Raw genomic sequence first — 9727 nt, forward strand, 5'->3', positions numbered from 1 at the left:
GGGGCCGGAGGCTCCGGGCCGCTCGTCACCTGGCACGCGGTGCAGCCTCTTACCACCTCGTCCACCATGCCGTCTAGGCCTGGGAACCATACCTTCGCCCTCATCCTGGTCTTCATTTTCTCTGTCCCTTGATGGCCTTCGTGGGCGATGGCTGTGGCTTGACGGCGTAGTGCGGCGGGCATGACGATTCTAGACCCTCGCAGGATGACACCATCGCGGGTCATACTTAGTTCATTCCGCACTCGCCACATCTGCTGCAAGTCCTTCTTGTCCTCGTCCGCCCACGAGTTGGCGGTGTGCAGGAAATCAGCCCAGGACCCCTTTTGAAGAGCCCCCCGTGTCCTTGCCAGCACGGCGTCGTGCTCCCGGCACGTATGATCTCTTGGATTGTTAGGATCCGAGGGCAAGTTAGGGCAGCTAAGAGGTCGATGTGCGCTTCAGTTTCCTCTTCCTCTTCTTTCCCGACCGGGGACGTCACCCCGTTTTCCGGGTGTCGAGACAGAAAGTCTGCCGGGTTCTTCGCACCTGGCCGGTATGTCACCTCCATCTGATATTGCTGTAGACCGATGGCCCACCTCTCGATCCTCGGGGGGGGGTGGGGTGCTGTCCCCTTGAACAGGGGCACCAACGGCTGGTGGTCTGTCACCACAGTGAACGGATGCCCGCAGACATACAGGTGGAAATGCCGGCAACCCCAGCGGATGGCGAGCGCTTCACGTTCAATCTGAGAATACCTCTGTTCCGTTGGGGGTGAGCGCCTTGCTTGCGTACGCCAGGGTGGCCCATGTGCCTGGTTCTTGCTCTTGCGTGAGGACTGCGCCCAGTCCTACCGGGCTGGCGTCGACAAGCAGCTCTGTCTTCCTGGTCGGATCAAAGTAGACCAGAGTGGCCTGGTCCAGCAGCGTGGTTTTGATCGCACGGAATGCATCTTCTTCCTCTTGCCCCCAGCGCCACAGGGTGTCTGTCTTCGTGAGGCGTCGGAGGGGTTCCGCCGTGGTGGCTAGGTTGGGGATGAACCGCCCACAGTACGTGGCCATCCCAAGAAAACTGCGGACCTCTGGCGCAGATGTCGGTGCTGGGGCGTTCTTGATGGCTTGGGATTTTCTCGGATCCACTTGAATGCCCTGGTTGGTGAACGTGTATCCGAAGAATTCGATGCTTTGTTGAAAGAACTGGCACTTCTCCTTGTGCAACGTGACCCCAAACTCTCTCAGCCTCGTCAGTGTGGATCGGACTCGTCGGTAGTGTTCATCCACTGTTGTGGCGTGTATCAATATGTCATCACTGACATTTAGTACTCCTGGTAGCCCCTGCAAGATGTCTCTGATAGTGTTCTGAAATATTTCTGCTGCCGAAGAGATGCCAAAGTTAAGGCGTCGGTACCTGCGTAACCCCAGGTGCGTGCTGAAGGTAGTGATGTACCTGCTCTCTTCGGCTAGCGTTAGCTGGTGGTACCCCGCGTTGAGGTCCAGTTTGGAGAACCACCGTGCTCCGTTAAGGTCTGCGATTATGTCTACCATCGTGGGTGTGATGTGCCTCTCCCTTTTGATGGCCTTGTTGGGCAGCCTCATGTCGATGCATACTCGAATCTTGCCTGGTTGCCGGGGCTTTTCCGCTATTACCATAGGTGACACCCAGGGGGTGGGCCCAGTTACTGTCTCTATGACACCTTGCTCTTCCAACCTCCTCAGCTCCTCTTCTACCAGCGGGCGTAGGTGGAAAGGAATCCTCCTGTGCTTTAGCGCTGTGGGTGTGACTGAACGGTCAATGTGGAGCTTGACTGGTGGTCGTCGGATGTTCCCCAAACCGGTGAACAGCTCAGGAAACTGGTCCAGCAGAGTAGTCGTCTGGGATTCTTGCACCTTCCGGAGGAACGCGATCAACCCTAGGTCTTCGGCCGCGTGCCCGCTGAGGAGGGTGTCTGCCTCTTGATTGATCACGTGTATGTCAATGGTGATCTCTGTATCATCTGACTTCACTGGTACCGTCATCTTTCCTGCCAACGGCAGTGGCGTGTCACTTCCATAGGCATAAATCTGGGCTTTTGACCGTCGGAGTTCAGGCCTGGGTCGGAGGCGGTTGTATTGTTGCACTCCCATCACTGTGACTGACGCTCCTGTGTCGATCACTGCGTTGATCCTAGACCCAGCGACTAGGATGTCGCACCTCGGTTGCGGCCTTCTCGAGCTCTTGAGGGCTCTGGTGAATGAGATCAGGTACGTCTCCCCTTCGTCATCATCGGACTCCATCGCATCTTCCTGCAGGGCCTGTGCTTGCTTTCGCCCTGTGGACAACGACAGCTGGGATAGTTGTCTCACCATGGCTTTCTCCGGCCTCTTTCCTCTCCGATTCCGTTGTGAGGCCCGTTTGCGACAAACAGATGCAAAGTGGTTCATTACGCCGCAGTTGTCACACGCCTTCCCTTTCGCAGGGCATGTTCTGCCTTCGTGTTCATCATACCCGCAGTACCCACACGGGGCTGCAGGCTTCTTTGCCGCCGGTCGGCGGGAGGCTTCGCGCGTCTGGAGTGCGTCGGCCCGCTCTGTTTTGACTGTTACTCCTGATCCGGCGCCTCGCGTAAGCGCCATCTCCATCTCCTCCGCGCGGGCATCGGATAGATCATGGGACCGTGCCAGCACTAAAATGTCCGCCATCGGGATGTTCGGTTGGCGGAGGATGAGTGTCCGCAGCTTCTTGCTGCGTATGCCGCATATTATCTGGGCTCTGATCTCTTCTTTGGCTCTGTCACCCACGAGGTGCGTGTCAGCCAGCACCCTCAGTCGAGCGTGGAATGCATCCACCGACTCCCCTTCTTTTTGCCTCGCTTGGCGCAGTTTGAAATGTTCAAAGTCCGGGTTCAATTGGGGGTCGAAGTGCGCATTGAGGGCTCTCACGGCCGCGTCATAGTCATCCGCATTCCCTGTGTTGGGGAGGTGTTTAAATAAGAGATAGACTTCTTCTCCTGCATAGTGGAGTAGTAGGGACCTTTTCACGGTGCCATCCGTCTCCCTGGTGCCCGCAAAATAGTTGTCTAGTCGGCCAATCCATGTCTGCCAGCGTGGGGCGGCAGTGGCGGGGTCAGCCGCTTCACTGAACGGCGGCAGGACGCCGGACGCGGGGTGCAGAGGCATTGCCTGGGCGGGGCGCTCATCATCCCCCATGGCTCCCTGGGGCACAGCACAGCAGGAGGGAGGGCAGCGAGTGGAAGAGGCCGCAGAGATAGGAGGTGCTCACACTTGGTGCTGCAGGAGGACGTCAGGGCTCAGCTGGGGCACAGCAGGCAGACTGGGGCAGAGGGCTTCAGCACCCAGTCAGGGCACAGCAGGGGCACAGAGCTTGACAGTCCAGAGGCAAATTCGACAGAGCAGAGGCAGGGATGTTCATCTGCCAAGACAGGCTGTGTTTGGTGCACACGTGCACTCACCGTAGGACAGAGGGGCCTGGCTGCACTGCTCGCGTGAGGCTGATCACATTCCAGCCGGCCCGACAGGAACACGTGCGCGCGCGCGGGACTGCCGCGGAGCGCGTCTTACAGCTGGGGCACACGTGGTTGCTCTTCGCCTTCGTCGCCAGTGTTGTGGGGCCCCCTGCGCCTATGTAAAACCCTCGCTGCATGCCCCGGCGCCGCAGTAAAGGACACCACACCTCGTGTACCGGTCTCGGCGCGTAACTGCCTCGGCAGGCCGCGCCCCTTTATTTTTATATCAGGCGTACGCCACGCTCGTGGCGTACGTATTGCGTAGTGACATTATGCGCTCTAGCGTCTAACGCTAGAGCGCTAACTGTAACACAACGGTCTCGGCATTGGTAAAGTTAGAGCTATTGGCATTGCTCACGACAATGCCGTTTCTTTAAATGTTTTAAAAACAAAAACATAAACAAAAATAATGTCATGAGCAATGCCAATAGCTCTAACTTTACCAATGCCGAGACCATTGCATTGTAAATGTTTGTTACCAATCTCTGTTCACTCTAGTTTCAAAGTTATAAAAGTGTTTCCGCCCGGTTTCGAACCGGGGACCTTTCGCGTGTGAGGCGAACGTGATAACCACTACACTACGGAAACTCGATGGCGTCATCGTGGGGACTTCCGTACAAATCCCAAAAGCGTGCAGAGCAGCATTCTTGGCACACTGTCAATATTTGTGATTGCATCTCTTAAGGTGGCTTCAGAAATTGTCTCCCGAATTGTTTATAGCTCCATTTATTTACTGCCTCTCTTAGAGATCGTGTTTTGCTTCAATCCTGATGCAGCAGATCACTTACTAAGCCGATTCCCTCGGAAAAAATATAATTTTATTTTGAATTCTTGAGAACGAGCTAACGCTTTGCTGTGACCAGTACAAGTTTCGAGACAACTCGGCTCCGAGTCAGCAGGGTGGCAGGTGCATGCTGGGGGTGTGGAGCTGATGAACCCTCATTTCAGCGCCCCGAAGTCAGCACAGTCGAGATCCGAGAGCTAGAAACTCTGTACCAAGCTGAGTTGCAGCTGCCGAGTGATAAGAAGGGTCCGATGGTTCTCTCTCGGATATTGTTTCCTACTGCAGCTAAACACCCCCAAATAAATCATGTTTTTTTGAATGCTCGAAGTGGAACAAAATGATCAGGTGCTGCGAGAGATGCCAAGAGGAATATTTTAAAGGGCGTTCATAGAGGAGGCGCGGACCACACGGGGAACAGTTTGAAACGAGACAAGGGAGTGGGCAAAATTAAATGAACTGGGCTTTTTTTCTGCCTGACAGTCGCAGGATCCTAATTGTGACACTCATGTACATGACGCACTCACTCAATCTCAATTTACTTCTCTCCCTTTGGAACAGCTGTCAGGATGGCCGAGCGGTCTAAGGCGCTGCGTTCAGGTCGCAGTCTCCTCTGGAGGCGTGGGTTCGAATCCCACTTCTGACAACTATGTTTTATTCTGTTACTATATAAACGACTCAAAGGCGATTTGAACGTTATTTACCACAATATTAATATATATCCTAATATGTCTGTAAAGCCATGCTTATATTTTACAGTTGTACAAATTGCCCAAATGTGCCTGCAGAAACTACACATTTCAGGACTTATGGAAGGACTGTTAAATATTAACATTGCTGTTATAAATGTCCACTCTCAACAGCACTCGAATGGCAGCGCACACCGCGGGACCACCTCAGCATAGGGGGAATGCCTCAGCCTGCGAGCAGAAAGCGTCAGAGCACAGGGCATACTTTATTGTAAGTTAAAATAGTGTAACATGTGACGAAAGGCTGACTTCTGTGTAGTGAGATAACATTTTGTATGTTATCTATACATGAATGTATATGTTATTTCTATAGCGCAAACCTATCCAAAGCTGGTGAAATGCAAGCTTAAAGTCAATGAGTTATAGGGTACGAAGCTGAGTTGCAGAAAGCCAGGGTCTATTTACGAGGATGTTTGTATTGCGTTTGCCCCAGCAACGTGGTACAGGCAAAACGCAAATCTTAAGTATGATTTATGAAGCCACACAAAGCCACTTAGTATGACCTTGAGTGGCTCCATACATCTGGAGTAATGCAGCTCAGTGCAAATCGCTGTGTTTTGTCACTCTGCCCTGGGAAGGTGTTCCAAGAAAGGGCACTGCCTGGGTGTTCCCAGTAACTCCCATGTTTTTTGATGCATTCCCAGTACTCGTAAACCTTGGAATGCACAAAAGAGTCACACAGAGGGGAGTCGTAACGAAGAGAAATATCTCAATTTCTCCTAGTTTCTTCCTCTTTCTATGTGTGCAGCACAGAAAGAGATGATACTGCAACACAAGCAATTCAAGTTTGCTCTCTACAGTTTTGCATGCAATCTTAAAGACCCGCCACAATCATGCTTAAATATCTTCCATGAAAGCTGACGTGGACTGAAAATTGTTGACTCACCCTTTTCTTTTGAATGACTCATTCCTTTTCCATCTTTCATCCTATGCATGCCTCCTCTCTCCGACCACAGCCTACTCTAAGTCACGGGTAGGTTTTGCCTTAGCCCGCACTGTTGCATCTCTGCGAATTACCCATACATTATTACAAAGATTACAACATCTGCTTGAAAAGTAATACCCCTCTATACGTAATCCCCTGTAGCTCATCTATTTATACAGCCAACCAATGCCTGAATTCACAACCCCACACGCTCACTGCTATTAATTTAATCTACCACATAAAAGGTGGAGTGAATGCATGGTATGGCTTCCTTAAGAGTGCACGTCTTATCACAATAACCAACAATAACCAACCAAAAACACTAACCCTGGTTTTGAGAATAGTGTACTACCTGACACAAGGTACTACAACCCCTGGTATGTTGTAGTAAGTAATATATATATATGTATACATGTAACTCCTCACGCCTCGCATATGCTAATCCACCAGCGTTTCTTTTGCAGGACAGAAAATCAGGCGGCACAGGGCGGTATGTTTCCAGTAATCTTCATTATTTGTTACATTTTCTCATACGGAGCAACAAACAAATGACCTCTGTGTTTCAGCGTGAGCCTTCCAGTATTATTTGCCTCAATACTATCTAGTTCTATTTTTGCTAATGCTCGTCGAAAATCTCTAAGTACCCCGACGCTTTTGGATATACATACACCTCTTATGTACGCCTTAAAAGATTTCCATAGTACAACCCTGGAGTCCACTGATCCCGTATTCAGAGAAAAGTATTCAGTGACCTTCTCCACTAGTTCAACTGCAAACACAGTGGTGCCGATTAGGATCCTGGAAAAATTTTCCCCGTACGACTCGTATCCGGTCTTTTTACCGTACGAATCGTACAAGTGCCGTACATACACGGGGGGGTTCGACACGTACTCACGGGGGCTGGGGGGGTTCGACACGTACTCACGAGGGCTGGGGGGGTTCAGCGTGTACTCACGGGGGCTGGGGGGGGTTCAGCACGTACTCACGGGGGCTGGGGGAGTACGGCGCGTACTCACAGGGGCTGGGGGGGGTTCAACACGTACTCACGGGGGCTGGGGGGGGTTCAGCGTGTACTCACGGGGGCTGGGGGGGGGGTACGGCGCGTACCGGGCCCCCTATTCTGGTCGTTTCGCGGCATACTTCGCTTTTCCGGCACTTTTTGGGTGCCGTGAAAATATTATCGTCCGGACTGCTGTCGGTTCGAATCGTACTTCCTGGGTCGTGAAACGCTGCCTGACAGCGTCCCGACGTCACGTCGGCGCATTCCCGGATCACATTGGTATGTATAATTTCATCGGACGGTGTTTTTTACGATTCGTACGGTAATGGTGTTTCCGTGCGAATCGTACTTCCATGTTTGTAAAGTTTTACAACCGGGTATGAGTCGGACGGAGAAAACGCTCCGACCGACGGTTCGTACCCGGTTTTTCCAGGATCGTAATCGGCACCATAGTCTTTTAGTGCCATATCAGGGAACCTCCATGGACGCTCTACCCTCCCAGCCCTGGGGACTCTCAATTTAACCATAACCGGAGCATGGTCAGACAGTGTCCGCGAGAGGTGACTAACAGTGTCTATCCACAGCGCCACCCCTACAGAAAGACACCAATAATCCAGGCGTGTCCATGTGCCATAGGGTGCAGAATAGTAAGTGTAGCCATCTCGATCCACACAGTGATGTCTCCAGGTGTCCAATAAGCCAAACCTGTCCATGTTGTCTAGTAATGAGCACCTTGACCTGGGCTTGGTTTCTACTGTGTGTGCTGTGCTATCTTGCACCGGGTCGAGCAGTAGGTTGAGATCCCCACCCAAATATATATGATCTGCCCCAATACGTTCTATGTTGGAGTGGATAGTGTCAAAGAAGTCGGGGTCGTCAACATTCGATGCATTTATGTTAACATACACAACAGAATCCTCGAGCAGCCATCCCTTAACCAACAGGAATCACCCACCAGGATCCCGGCATACCTCCACCTCCCAGAACGGTATCCTCCTATGTATCAATATTGCAACTCCTCTAACGTACGAGCTATATCCGGCAAAGTACCTGTGTGTCCCCCAGTTTGGGGCCAGGGGAATCTTGACAGAGGACTCTAAATGTGTTTCTTGTATGAAAGCAATGTCCACCTGGTGGCGTTGTAAATAATTGGTCACTTGCTTACATTTAAGAGCATTATTTAGGCCCCTAACGTTCCAGGTCATCATTATAATATTGGCTTCTGCTTGCACCCTGTTAGCCATAACCTACTCCTTGCTTATTCAACCTGACAAGACCCAGATGCCTTTGTCTATATTGTAACTGCAGATTGCAAACAAACCATGTTATGTACTTTTGCTCACACACCCTATGTCCCCCCTCCCACCGCCCATCCCCCTTACCCCACGTTAGGGAGAAAATCCATCCCCATGCAACAATAGTTTAAAACAAATGCAAACAAAGTTGTAAAATAGAACTGTTATGGTGTTGCATCAAATCAAACAGGTAGATCCGCACTCAGGGGGTGACAACGATGTGTCGCTCAACCATAATCTTGACACTTACGTGCCTTGCTATATAGGTGTGGTCCATCCCAAGTGGCAATCCAATGTGACTAAACAAAATCTAGGAGGAGTCACTTACACACTGTTAGGTGAAGGCTGGCATTAGCGTCACTTTACTGCTAGCAAAAAGATCAGCACTTGCTCCGGAGTCTGGTATGTTCTGCGACTGCTGTGGGGATGGTGTTCCGCGCTGTCTGTCTGATTTGGAGTATTTCTGGCAGAACTCCTGGGCATCCTGGGGGAGTCAAAGATTTGCGATCGTCCATCTACATCAACCTTTAACCTTATGGGGTACAGCATCTCATACCGAAGCCCCAATTTCCGGAGATTTGCCTTCACTCCTGCGTACTTTTAGCACGCCTCCTGCACCATTGCAGTGAAATCCAGGTACCGTGATATGGATGACCCCTTCCAGTCCAGTTGTCCCTTCACAAGTGCCATCCATAGAGCAGTATCCCTGTCCCCGAAGTTCAGCAGACGGGCTATAATTGGTCATGGCGGGCAGCCTGGATTCGGCCATGGTCCCATGATGCAATGTGCTTGTTCCACCACGAATGTGGTGGTGAAGGATTCAGGACCAAAAAGATCAGTGAGGAGTGTTTCCATAAAATGGTCCAGTCGCCTAGTATTGGTGGATTCAGGCAAACCCATTATCCGGACGTTGCTACGCCGCCTCCTCGCCTTCAAATCTTCGTTCGTGATACCGTCTGCTTGTTGGAAACGGCCCTTTTTGCAGGGTTATCCCCAAACTTTTAGCTTCTTCCTCCTATGTTTTCCTGACCTGCTGTTGTTGGTTTTAGGACTCTGGGCACTTTACCACTGCTGATCATTCCTAAAGTGCATATGCTCTCTGTGTAAATTGTGTTATGGATTGGTATTTCCATGATTGGCATATTTGATTTACTTGTCAGCCCCTAGTAAAGTGCCCCGAGCATGCCAGGGTCTGTAAATCAAATGCTACTAGTGGGCCTGCAGCACTGATTGTGCCACCCACATGAGTAGCCCTCAAAAGGTAACTCAGACCTGACACTACAGAGTCTGCACGCAGTATGTAACTGCCATGTCGACTTGGCAAGTACACCCACTTGCCAGGCCCTAACCTTCCCTTTTCTTACATGTGTATGTGAAAGGTAGGACATGCACTGATGTGTGTGATATGTCCTGGTAGTGAATTACAGTGCATTTCGTTTTTCACTACTGAAAGGCTATCTGGCCCATAGGAAAGCATGGGAGTTAATTTAGAACATCTT

The 9727-nt window shown here is 51.1% G+C and overlaps 2 non-coding genes across 2 annotated transcripts; one reads left to right on the forward strand and one right to left on the reverse strand.

The window, feature by feature from the left end:
- Positions 1–3993: 3993 nt before the first annotated feature.
- TRNAV-CAC (transfer RNA valine (anticodon CAC)) lies at positions 3994–4066 on the reverse strand. The gene has a single exon. It is a non-coding gene; the product is annotated as a tRNA-Val (tRNA).
- Positions 4067–4822: 756 nt separating this feature from the next.
- TRNAL-CAG (transfer RNA leucine (anticodon CAG)) lies at positions 4823–4905 on the forward strand. Its single transcript has one exon. It is a non-coding gene; the product is annotated as a tRNA-Leu (tRNA).
- Positions 4906–9727: the final 4822 nt, after the last annotated feature.

Source organism: Triturus cristatus, chromosome 4_1 (assembly GCF_964204655.1).
Source record: "Triturus cristatus chromosome 4_1, aTriCri1.1, whole genome shotgun sequence".
NCBI classification, from domain to species: domain Eukaryota; kingdom Metazoa; phylum Chordata; class Amphibia; order Caudata; family Salamandridae; genus Triturus; species Triturus cristatus.